A 13,670-nucleotide genomic window follows, 5' to 3' on the forward strand; every position below is an offset into this window, starting at 1 on the left:
CTTTCACTTCTCTTCTTTTCTAAGCTATTTGTAAGGCCTTCTCAGACAACCATTTTACCTTTCTGCATTTCTTTTTCTTGGGGATGGTTTTGATCACAGTCTCCCATACAATGTCACAAACCTCCGTCCATAGTTCTTCAGGCACTCTGCCTATCAGACCTAATCCCTTGAATCTATTTGTCACTTCTACTGTATAGTCGAGGACTTCCCTCATGGCTCAGATGGTGAAGCATCTGCTACAACATGGGAGATCCAGGAACGATCCCTGGGTTGGGAAGATTCCGTGGAGAAGGAAATGGCAACCCATCCTACTACTCTTGCCTGGAAAATCCCATGGACAGAGGAGCCTGGTAGGCTACAGCCCATAGGGTCGCAAAGAGTCGGACACGACTGAGCAACTTCACTTCACTCACTTCACTGTATAATCATAAGGGGTTTGATTTAGGTCATACCTGAGTGGTCTAGTGGTTTTCCCTACTTTCTTCAATTTAAGTCTGAATTTGGCAATAAGGAGTTCACGATCTGAGCCACAGTCAGCTCCCAGTCTTGTGTTTGCTGACTCTATAGAGCTTCTCCATCTTCTCCATCTTCTACAAAGAACACAAGAGATGACTACATGTGGACATCAGCAGATGGTCAATACCGAAATCAGATTATGTTCTTTGCAGCCAGAGATGGAGAAGCTCTATAAGTCAGCAACTAGCTGTGGTCATACGATAAAATGATGGCCAAAGAATCATAAGAGAAGGGTCATGTGGGACTTCTGGAAGGCTTTGTAAAAGTAAGAGACAGACAAACTTTTTATTTTCTTCCCCTTTCTCTTGCTTGATGACCTGAAATATGGATATGATGAATGGTGCCCTAGCAGCTACCTTGGAATATGAGGTGATGTTAAGAATAATCAAGAAAAGAGAATGAGCCTAGGTCTTTGATGACACAGTGGAAATGTCATACCACGCCAGCTTGACTCCCTTCCTCTCATATTGCTTGTAAATGAAACACAGGCACGTACACACATACACACACACACACATATATTTCTTACCTGGAAAATCCCATGGACAGAGGAGCTTGGAGGGCTACAGTCCATAGGGTCACGAAGAGTCAGACATGACTGAAGCAACTTAGCATACAATCTTGTTTAAGCACAAATATTTGGGGGTTTTCTGTTTTTGTAGTTGAAACTAATGCTAATTACTCCATAAGCCTTCTAGCACTATCTGATGTTTTAAAACTGTGTGTGTTTGACTAAAAAATACAGTTTGATTTAAAAATAAACTTTTATACCAAAATCTGGCAAAAACCAGTCAAGAAAAACATCACAGACCAATATCTCTCATGAACATAGGAATAAAAATTCTTGACAAAACTTTGGCAAATTGAATTCAACAATTTGTAAAAAAAATAATGTACTATGACCGGATGGGGTTTATCCCAGGAATGAAAGGTCAACACAGCATTCAAAAATCAAAATCAATCAATGTAACTGACCACAATAATAGAATAAAGGATTAAGAACCAAATAATCAGCTCAATAGATGCAGAAGAAGCATTTGAAAATATCCAGTAATCCTTCATAATAAAGTGCCCAGCAATCTAAGAATAGAAGTGAATTTCTTAAACCTGACAAACGGCAATTCTAAAATAAAACTACAGCTAACAACATACTTAATGGTCAAAGACTGAATGATTTCCCCTAAGAGAGAGAAAAATGAGAAGATACCTGTTCTTAATACCTGTGTTAAATACTATGCTGAAGCACTAGGCAAGAAAGTGAAATTTTCCTTTCCACAGTTTGGAAAGAAAAAGTAAAACTTTCTTTATTTACAGACAACATAACTACCTACATAGAAAATTCCAAGAAATCTTAAAAATAAGAATACCTACACTATAATTAGAACTAGTAAATGAATTTAGCAAGGTGAAAATATACAAGATCAATATACAAAAATCAAGAAACCAGAACAAACACCTGGAAAATTATAATCTTACAAATCCCACTGATGCTGACATCAGCAAGCATCAAATATTTAGGGATAAATTTAAAGAAAGATGTGTAAGATGTCTACAGTGAATTTTTGTAATAGGTTATATAAGCTGAGAGATATTTAAAATACTTATTAATAAATAAAAGGCTAGACAGATACATCACCTGCATGGATTAGAAGATTCAAGATTATCAAGATGTCAATTTTTCTTCTTCTTCCCAAATTGATCTATAAATTTAATGCAACCCTATTTGAAAACAACTGTGGTTTCTATACAATGACAAGGTAATTCTAAATTTATATGAAAATTTAAAAATAATACAGTGAAACTAAAATTGAATAAAAGAAGATCAGTGCTATAACAGAGACACATACGAGGTTCTACAACAGCACAGAGGAAGGAAGAATAGTTTTATTATTCCAATAATAGTTATGCCAATAATAGTTGATTATTCCAGCTCTGACTAGGCAACTCAGGGGCTGCCTCTCAAAGGAGGTACCACTCGAACTGTGAGTTGAAAGATGGCTGAGGGCTTACCACGTGGAGACTTTCATGAAGACTGTTGACTTACTTAGGCTTTGTTGATCATAACGAATGCCAACTGTCCATGTGGAACTGTCCAGAAAAAGTCTCATGAAAATTTTTGGTGAGCCCTCAGATTCTGGACTTACAGGGCAGTTCTGCAGCTAAGGTTCTTTTCCTGACCTTAGCAGCCAGATCCCCTAAATATTTAATGTAGTATTCTGTCTTGCCTTCTTGTCTTGTAGTCTTCTTTTCTTGCCTTCTCCTACCATCTACTTTATACTCTGTACTTTCAGATATGAAACTAGAAGGATAGGTTAGAAGCAGGTGGTGAGAGACCCTGTTTGGGCCCACAGGTTCATTTTTATCTTTGTAGCCTCTGAAGATTTTTAAGCAGGGGAAAGAAATGATCGGAGAGATGTGGAAAGGCTAGAGACAGGCAAACCAGAGGAAAGTATATGAAGGTTAAAACCAATGGAACTCGGTGAGCGTGGGGATTGGGTAGTAGCAAAATATATTCTACCATGGTCAACAATTTTATACCCCTTTAGGGGACAGGGACAAAAAGAGTTAAATCATCTACATTTTGAAAAAACTCTCCAGTTGATCTTGACTGAGAACTCCTGGTCCAAAGCGACGCCCATGGTGACAGAGAAACATCCCTGGTGATAGGATGGATGGAAGGCAGGGATAGATTTGGAGACCAACTGGACTTGGTGGAAGGAGTCCACTTCACAGTGCAGTCTCCAGCTCAGGAAGCTGAGTGGATGATGGTTTCATTTCCCAGGACTTGGGAAACGAACAGCAGAGTATGTTTACATATGAGAGTGGAGAGTGAGAGAAGCTGAGAGAAGAATTACACCCACAGGGAGCTCAGGAATTCAGTCCCACTGTGTCCAGCAGGCAGAGAGCTGGAGATGGACTGACTCCAGTCAGCTTTTTAATTTTGCCTTCATGGGGCAGACCCTGTTGGCCAGAAACATGTTCTTTGGCCATTAGTTAGTTAGACAGATGCTGAGTCTTAAGGCTTTGAGCGAGTAAGTACAAAGCAATTTTCTCCAAGCTTTTGGTGATGGTGATATTCCTTAGCACGGATTTATTTGTTGCTAACCAACTGGTCCTTGGTTTATTTTGTTTTTAAAAATCACTGGCCACTGGTGATTTTTTTTTAATATTTATTTTTTGACTGTGCCGCATCTTCACTGCTTTGCCAGGACTTCCTCTAGTTGCCGTAAGCTGGGGGCCACTCTTCACGGCAGTGCGTGGGCTTCCCATTGTGGTGAGACCTCCTGTTGCAGAGCACAGGCTCTAGGTGCATGGGTTTCAGTAGTTGCAGCATGCGGGGCTCAGTAGTTGCGGCTCAAGGGCTGTAGAGCTCTGCCTCAGTAATTGTGGCACTTGAGCTTCGTTGCTCTGCGGTATGTGGGATCTTCCGCGACCAGGGATCAAACCTGTGTCCCCTGCATTGGCCCACAGATTCTTATCCAGTGTGCCATCAGGGAAGTCCTGGTCCTTGCCTTAGAATGCTGGACCAAGTTTGACCAACATATCAATCAGGTACCAAGATTCTACTCTATGGAAGAGCTTTTAGTGAAGAGACAATTTAGAGGGAGGTGGGCAGGATTAAGGGGACCTTAAGATGTTGAGGCACCGAAGGGGTACAAACAATGGATACAGACACATCTAGGCCTGAACAGGCAGAAGGAAAGGGTGGCACCCAGTGGAGAAGGGGGCTGTTGTTCCAGGGGTAGCTATTGTCACAGAAGAATGTGACACCGTCAGATCTGAGGATCCAGATCCGGGAGGGACCCGCAAGAAACATCCCTGCCCGCCCCGTGCGCCTTTCCCCCTAATGGGGCAGAAGGGGCTGGAGGACGGAGGGGTCAGCTTCCTGCACACAGAGTGAGGCAGAGAAGGGTGAAAATGGCTCAGGGCCGCAAGTGAGATAACACCAGCACAACCATGTCCTCCGACACGGCCTGTGCAAGGCAGTGGCGTGAGTCAGTTCTGTGGAATGGCAGACAAATGACACCCGAGATGTGGAGACAGGAGGACTCCCGAGTCCTGGCCCTGACGCCCACCACGCATCCCTAGCGGCACGCGGCTGGCCTCTGGGCTTCAACAGCTTCAGCTGTCGAATGTGTAAGCAGGACCATGTGACCCTCAAAGCCCTCCAACACAGGGTCCCTTGATGAGGCTGTGAGTCGGCTGGCTCCGTCACCAGCACAGACTGGACTCCGCCCCACAGTCCCTGCCTCCCTAGGCTCCACCCGCTGCAGATACGATGCCAGGCCCCCCGCAAGGGGCAACCCAGGGGATCCTGGGGCCAGCGGCCTCTGGGACTGCACTTGGTGCTCCTCTCTTCCAGTGAAACCCTGGGACGTGCAGAGTCGACCAGGGACTTTTTTTCACTGTGACGAAGCACATTCAAAAAGAAAGCAGAGTGTACTCATCCCCAGAGAGCAGCAGCTCCTCAGGCCTGTGCTGCAGCAGCTCCAGGAGTGGTGCCCCCCTGCTCAGTTCCTGATAACTGAAGGTGAAACTTGAACAGCAAAAGGGAAGTCTCCCGTCTCCTACTGGGTATCAAATCCTGTTTCTAGACAGTTTCAGTTCTTAAAGACACAGGATTCCATATTTTCTCACCAATAAGCTGGAAGGCAAAGAACCTTCAGTGACCACCAACCGCACTGCCTGGCCCTGGGGTGAGATGCAAGTACACCGCAAAGCCTTTCTGAAATCCTGGTTTGAAAGTGTGGTCCAGAGATTTCTGAAATGCATCATCATCTTTCTCCTTATTAATGCAAAGAATTAGACTGGATAAGGGCACAGATTTGTTCAGTCTGCTCTGGGGCCCCGGAGTGCCTCTTGGGTGGCTTTCTCTCTCCTAGCTTTCTGCAGGCTGAGATGACTCAGCCCAGGGCAGGCCATCGTGTCCTTGCGGAGGTGTGAAGATGGTGCACTCCGGCTTCAGGGTCACCCCAAGAGTGGCCACAGGGAGAAGTCCGCTCCTTTGTGGCGCCCTTGAAGGTCTGGACAGCTGGAGAACAGCTTGCGGTGAAATGTGTTGGCTTGTACTCACCTTCAAAGCATTTGTTTGCAATGACAGGTTCAACCCTGTGTTCTTAGCTTCCTGGACTCTGTAGCTCACTAAAGAGGATAGAGGAGGAAAAAAGAACACAAGAGGAAAATATCAATAGGAAAAATTGAAACAGGTGTAAGGGTTTTTTGTTTTTTTTTTTTAATTGGGGTATAGCCGATTAACAAACAATGCTGTGGTAGTTTCAGGTGAACGGCGAAGGGACTCAGCCATACATATACAGGTGTAAGAGTTTTAAGCACAAAGGTATTTCAATACAAAATAAATTTTAAAAGGCAATATGTCTGCTGAAAATGAAGAAAGAGAAATATTTCCACAGAGATTCCGTTCATACCTGAAAAGTTTTCTCATGGAAGTTGGGCACCAGAATGGGTGGTTGGAAGGTGCTGAGAAACCTCTCACACAAGATCCATTCATTTGCATATTCAACTATTTAAATGAGCTATAACAAAGCATGGGGTGTATGCTGTGACTCAGTATAATGTCAAGGGAAGCACAGAAGAGCATTCAACCCAATGTGTTGGGGATCCAGAAGGCTTCCAGGAAAAACGGCCTTTAGCCTGTCATGGAAAGCATGCCTTGGAACTGGAAGAAGAAAATGAGGAGGAGGAACAGCAAAATATGAGGACCTGATTCAGGATAATGCAGCCCAAGACAGCAGAACCGGAGAAGGAGCCCCGGAGACTTTGCTCCTTGGAGGTGACATTAGTGTCAATATACTGCCTCTATCCGCATGGGGTGAACACCTCCAAACCAACAATACTAGGATCATTTGAACCTGTTTAAAAATAATTTTAAAAAAAACATAGCTCTTCTCCGAATATAAAATGAACATGTGTTACAATTTTTAGGCACGTTTAAGATAAAGATTAAATTAGATCATAAAGAGTAATGATTATTAATCAACAGGAGAACTGAGCAGTTATAACCAGTTCAGAAGAGAATGCAAAGACTGGTCATACTTATGGATTTGGAATATTGGAATGATTGTGCAAATTCAGGCAAACTGGTTTTTGGAGGGAGAGGATGGGAGGAAAATGATCATCTTTTGGTATAATTTGCATGTCTATAGGTAAAAATTACTTTGCATTGCTCAGTTAGCTACAATTTATAGAATTGTAAACTAGCTCAAAGACACTGAAAGACTGTAATTAGGTAAGCTGAAGGGTGTTTTCTGGACAACCTGAAGGGACACCTCATTTTATTGCTCTTTGCTTCACTAGGCTTTGCAGATACTGTGTGTTTTTTTGTTTTTTTTTTTTTACAAATTGAAGGGTTGTGGCAACCTTGCATCGGGCAAGTCTATAGGTGCCATTTTTCCAAACAAATCTGTTCACTCCATATCTCTGTGTCACATTTTGGTAGTAATCCTTGCAATATTTCAAAATTTCATTGTTATTATATTTGTTATGGTGATCTGTGCTTAGCGATCTTTGGTGTTACTATTGCAGTTGTTTTGGGTCTCCATGAACTGTGTCTATATAAAACGGCAAACTTCATCAGTAAATGTAAGTGTCCTGCTTCTCCACGGACAAGCCGTTCCCCCATCTCTGCCCCTTTCCTCATGCCTCCCCTATTCCCTAAGACACAATAATATTGAAATTAGGCCAATTAGTAACCTTACAGTGCCCTCTAAGTGCTCCAGCGAGAGGAAGAGTTACACATCTCTCACTTTAAATCAAAAGCTAGAAATGATTGAGCTGAGTGAGGACAGCATGTCAAAAGCCAGGATGGGCCAAAGCTAGACAATAAACAGGTAACCAATTTGCGGATGCCAAGGAAGAAGTTCTCAAAAGAAATTAAAAGTGCTACTTCAGTGAATACACAAATTGACAAGAAAGCAAAACAGCTTTATGCGGATATGGAGAAAGCTTTAGTGGTCTGGATAGAGGATCAAATCAGCTACAACATTTCCTTTAGCCAAAGACTAATCCAGAACAAAGCCCTAACTCTCTCCAATTCTGTGACGGTGGAGAAAGGTGAAGAGGCTGCAGAAGGTTTGAAGCTAGCAGAGGCTGGTTCATGAGGTTTCAGAAAATAAGTTGTCTCCATGATATAAAAGTGCGAGATGAAGCAGCAATTACTGACGTAGAAGCTGCAGCAAGTTATCCAGAAGTCTAGCTTAGATAATTAATGAAGGTGGCTACACACTAAACAACAGATTTTCAGTGTAGATGAAACAGCCTTCTATTGGAAGAAGATGTCATCAAGGAATTTCGTAGCTGGAGAGAAGTCAATGTCTCGCTTCAAAGCTTTAAAGCACAAACTGCCTCTCTTTTAGGGGCTGATGCAACTGGTGACTTAACGTTGAAACCAATGTTCATTTACCATTCTGAAAGTCCTAGAGCTTTTAAGAATTATGCTAAAACTACTCTGCCTGTACTCTATAAATGGAACAACAAAGCCTAGATGACACTGTATCTATTTACAACATGGTTTAGTGAATATTTTAAGCCTACTGTTGAGACCTACCACTCAGAAAAAAAGACTTTCAAAATATTACTGCTCGTTGACAATGCACCTGGTCACCCAAGAGCTCTGGTGGAGATGTATGAGATTAAAATTGTTTCATGCCTGCTAACACAACATCCACTCTGTAGCCCATGGACCAAGGAGTAACTTCTACGTTCAAGTTTTATCAGTATGTAAGAAACACATTTCATGAGGCTATAGCTGCCATAAGTAGTGATTCCTCTGATGGACCTGGGCAAAGTAAATTGAAAGCCTTCTGGAAAGGGTTCCCCTTTCTAGATGCCATTAATATTCATGATTCATAGAAAGAGGTAGAAATGTAAACGTTAACAGGAGTTTGGAAGAGGTTGATTCCATTCCTTATGGATGACTTTGAGCAGTTCAAGACTTCACCAGAGGAACTAATTGCAGATGTGGTCGAAACAGCAGGAGAACTGGAATTAAAAGAGGAGCTTGACGATGTGACTGAATCACTGCAATCTTATGATAAAACTTTAACAGATGAGGAGTTGCTTCTTGAGGGGGAAAAATGGTTTCTTAAGATAGAATCTACTTGTGGTGAAGATGATGTGAAGATTGCTAAAATGACAACATAGGATTTATATTATATAAACTTAGTTGCTAAAGCAGTGATGAAACAGATCAGGACCCTGCGGTGGGGTCTTCCCAGAGACAGACCTCACCTCTTCCTTGTGCCCTCTACCTATGGTAAGCCTTCCCCGAGTTCCAAAAAACAAATTTAATCAGAAAAGTGAGAAAATACCGAAACAAAGGAAAGCCGTCAAGCAAGACAAAAGAATAGTAGTTTAGCCATAAAACAAAGGGGAGGACCTTTAGTTCCTCCTCAAGGTTTATAGATCCTGTCCTGAGCCATACCCTTGAGTTGTTTTGCAGATCCTAAAACCTCCACCAAGTGGAAAAAGTTAACTGTATGCTGACCATCAGAATGTAGACCCCAGGACACTTAGAACCAGAAGGTTGATAATTGAGATTCCAGAAACATCACCCTGTTCCCTCACCACCAAACCAATCAGAAGAGTGTACACAGATGGTCATGTACCCTGTCCGTCTCCATCATTTTGCCTTTAAAAACCCTTCCCTGAAAACCATCGAGGAGTTTGGTCTTTTGAGCGTGATCTGCCCATCCTTCTTGCTGGGCCCTGCAATAAGCTCTGAACTTTCCCTCACCACAGTCCAGTGTCAGTAGATCGACTTAGCTGCATATAGAGTGAGCACCCCCAAGTTTGCTTCAGTAACACTGGCAAGGATTAATTTTGAAAGAAGTTCCACTGGAGGTAAAAATGCTATTGAAAAGCATTCTATGCCACAAAGAAATTGCTTGTGAAAGGAAGAGTCAATTGATTAGGCAAACTTCCTTGCTCTTTTTTTAAGAAACCACCACAGTCAACTTCAGCAACTGCCACTCTGATCAGATCAGTCAGTCATCAGCCACCATCATCCACCAGCAGCAAAACACTCCACAGGCAAAAAGATGATGACTCAAAAAAAAAAAAAAAAAAAAAGATGATGACTCATTGAAAGCTCAGATAATAGCACTTTCCAGTAGTAAAGTATTTTTAAATTAAGGTATGTACATTGGGTTTTAGATGTAATACTGCTGCACACTTTATTAATAGACTATAGTATAGTTCTAGTAAACATAACTTTCATATGTGCTGGGAAACCAAATAATTCATGTGACTTGTATCGTTGCTTTAATCCTTCTAAGGCAGGGGTCTGGAACTGAACCCAGACAAGCTCCTGGGGATGCCTGTGTTTTTTCCCCCTATGAAGTGAAGTGAAGTCATTCAGTTGTGTTGGACTCTTTGTGACCCCATTGATTGTAGCCCTCCAGGCTCCTCTGTCCATGGGATTTTCCAGGCCAGAATACTGGAGTGGGTTACCACGCCCTCCTCCAGGAGATCTTTCCAACCCAGGGATCGAACCCAGGTCTCCCGCATTTCAGCAGGATTCTTTACCAGCTGAGCCACAAGGGAAGCATCCTGTTAAATTTCTTTTTTTTTTTTTTCCCTCTATTTCTAGTTGAGGGTTATTGGTGATTTATGTATCCCACTTCTCTGTGCACAGGTGACAAGTTAAGTAATCCTAAATAAATATTAAAGGCTTAAATAGTAAGGATTGCAGGACAAATAAAGTACAATTGTATTTCAGCTTTTAAATAAAATTGAAGGTGACACTTGAGATTTGTTCTCTGTGTGGAGTTCTGCCCCCTCCCCCATTCTCATCAACCAGCTTACTGTCCCTTTCAACAGTATTGTTACCAGGGCTTTAAAAAACAACTTCACTGTGGTTTATGGGAATCCCTAATTTACAACAGGCAGGCTGACCCAGATGATAAATTACAGGAACAAGAAAAGTAGCTTAGGTCCACAGTCGTAAATGGGGAAATAACAATGAGAAATTCACATCACAAAGAGACTAAGAATAAGTTTTTGGGGGGAGCTGGAATGAGGGTGAGGCCTTAATTGGGGTGAAGACTAGGAAAATCCATCCATCATTCATCATTCTCCATCCATCCTTCAAATAGGACTTTTTACTGCTAAGCAAATGTGCTGGTTACCATGTTAGGCAACTAGGGATATATGAATAAAAACACAATTCTTGTCCTGTAGTTGCTTACATTTTAAAGAGAGGTATTCCCTGTTCCAACAAGATGGAGAAAATCATTACGTTTCCTCCAACTGATACAGGTCTGGAGGTAAGATTTTGGAAACTCTATGACAAGGTGGCCCTCTAAGGTATTTAGGGGCTTGGGGGGATCTTTTCCTTGCTGGTCCTACCCCCCACCCCCAACCCTGCCACACACACAATGGGTGCTTAGCTACTAATCTTTTGAAGGATAGTTAATTAGTGCATGCTAAGTCACTTCGGTTGTGTTGACTCTTTGCCACCATATGGACTGCAGCCCACCAGGCTCTTCTGTCCATGGGGATTCTCCAGGCAAGGATACTGGAGTGGGTTACCATGCCCTCTTCCAGGGGATCTTCCCAACCCAGGGATCAAAACTGTCTCCTGTGACTCGTGCATTGCAGGCAGATTCTTTACTGCTGAGCCACCAGGGAAGACTAAATTCATAATAGTAACTAGTTATTAATAATTCATTATTTTATTATGTTACAATAAAATTGTTATTGTTACTTCATAAATAAATGTATTGATATACTACAGTAATGAATTAATTCATTTTATTAATAAATGTATTTGTTCACTGCAATAATTAAGATGAATTAAAAGTAATGCAGTCAATTACTAATAAAGTTTCATAATGATTAATAATTTGCAAATGTGCTGCAACTGCTCAAGAACTACTGTGGGGAATATTCGCTGGTTCTTTCCACCCTTTGGCCTCAGGATGCTGGCCACCACTGTTGGTTCTTGAACTCTCTTACTTTCTCAATTTCAAAAAGTCCTGCTTGGCAAACTGAGGGTTTGTCAGTTTGTCCCTCCTGTGGGTTTGTGACATTTTGGAAGGTACTTTCTGGCCTTGCTGCCAGCCTAGAGGAAAGATTGCAAAGAAGCTTGGTGAACCCGGGATGCTCTGGAAACAATCTGGCTTTCCAGACCCCAGCGCCATCCAAGGAGTTTTCCTCTGGGATGTGGAACCACACGGGGTGGATGCTGAATAGAGTGCCACCCAGTACAAGGTGACGGAGAACTCAAACCCGTTCAAGAAGACCCTTGATTAATGGATGAATAGATAAGCGTCTGGGCTTCCCAAGTGAAGCAGTGGTAAAGAATTTGCCTGCCAGGGCAGGAGATGTGGGAGGCGTGGGCTCGATCCCTGGGTTCAGAAGATCCCTGGAGAAGGGAACAGCCACCCACTCTGGCATTCTCGCCTGGAGAATCCCGTGAACAGAGGATCCTGGCAGGCTACAGATGGTCCATGAGGTTACGAAGAGTTGGACACGACTGAGCGACTAAGCAAGCCACAGATAAGCAGCAAGGTTATTAAGGGAAGTCAGGGAAGTTCCAGGTATACCTCAGGCCTTCCAGGACAGGGTCATAGGAAGCAAATGCTGGACTCTCCCTCGCACTTTCCCTCGAGGTCGTGGTTGAAATCCTGAGCCAGTGGCCTTTGGTCTGATCTGCAGTGACATTTCTGATCTTCTTAAGAACATCATACCAGAAAAGGTCATGCTAGAGCACCCAGAAGAGCAGGTGAGCTATCTCCAGGGACAGAATCTGCCCTGAACACAGCCCCAGACTGGGGCTCAAACTCAAGCACGCCACGTCAAGGGTACCTACACCTGCTCACTGCAGACTTTCAGTGTGGGCCACATTGATGGTGATGATGTCCGTGGCGATGGTAGTAACCACACGGATCTCCTTTGCCTCCAATATTTGGGGAGGAGCAGTTCATCAAGGTGGTCAGTTTCTAAATGGGTGATCCAGGAAATTTCCCTTGCCTCCAAGTAGAGTGAGGTTTCCGGAAGCTGGTGTTGACCAGCTCCACTCTCACGCCTCAAGATGTGTGGCTTTGTTAGGGGCCTTCCAAGAGCTGGCCCTCCTGGGGCTTTCAGCATAACTTCCCCAGGAATAGGGATGGTTTAGCTTCAGAGCCCAAGGACTCCCATCACCCTCTCCCATTCCTCCATCCATCTCTCCTTCCTCCCTCCTTCCTCCTCTCCATTCTTCCTTCTTTCTGCTGTCCTGGCTTTCCAGGAGAAGTCTTCCCACTGTGGTTTGGGTGACTCTGCCAGATTTCCTTCACATCCTGGAGGGAAGACGAGTCAGTGAGCTCCGGGGCTGTCCCTTTTCCTCCAGCTCCTGCTAGAGAAGAACCCACAGCACTGGGGAGTACACCCAGACTGTGGGAACCCTAGCATTGATGGGAAAGAAGAGAGGGGCTTTTGGGTCTCTCACTTTCCTGTCCGTTAAGAGTCATCATTCTCAACCAAGGTTTGAGGCCCAAACTGGGGCCTTTTTCAGTGATGGAAACCCCAGGTTTCAAGGCTGCGGTGGTGCAATACCGGGCAAGATTGCGGACAGGAAGTGGTGTGGCTGCATGGCTGAGAAGGAAGGACTTCCTCCCTCGCTGACACTTTCTATTCTGAAAGCGCCTTTCTCAGCCTGCTTCCCTTCCTTCCAGCCTGACAAAGAGCCACTCACAGATATAATTCACACGCAGGGCCCAGCGTCTGGCACACGCAGCAGGGTGAACATAACCAATCAAATCCAGTGTCCAGAACAGGTCTACCTCCCCTGTCCCTCTTGGAGTAATTTTATACAGATTTTCTGCCTTTTCAGAGTAGGAGGTGGAGAGCTGAGACAGCCCCTAATGTTAATGGGATCTTGGCAGAGACAATCTTAGCAACCAGGTTGATGACTCTTTCGTTTTCAGAACACTCGTCACATCTCCAGTTATCTCGGAGGGGACTTGGCCCCATCACTGTTGACTCACTACCCTGGGCTACCCTAGTTTTTGGTTTCCTAACTCCAAATTGACTGTTGACATCAAATGGGGGGAGCCTAACCCTCCCTAAATGTGAGCTCAAACTCAGTGAGCACCCAGCTTAGGGAGGAAGCCCCAGAGTTCATCAGGTAATCTGAATAAAGTTCTCAATAAGCA

Source organism: Oryx dammah, unplaced genomic scaffold (genome assembly GCF_014754425.2).
Source record: "Oryx dammah isolate SB20612 unplaced genomic scaffold, SCBI_Odam_1.1 HiC_scaffold_21, whole genome shotgun sequence".
In the NCBI taxonomy this organism is placed as follows: domain Eukaryota; kingdom Metazoa; phylum Chordata; class Mammalia; order Artiodactyla; family Bovidae; genus Oryx; species Oryx dammah.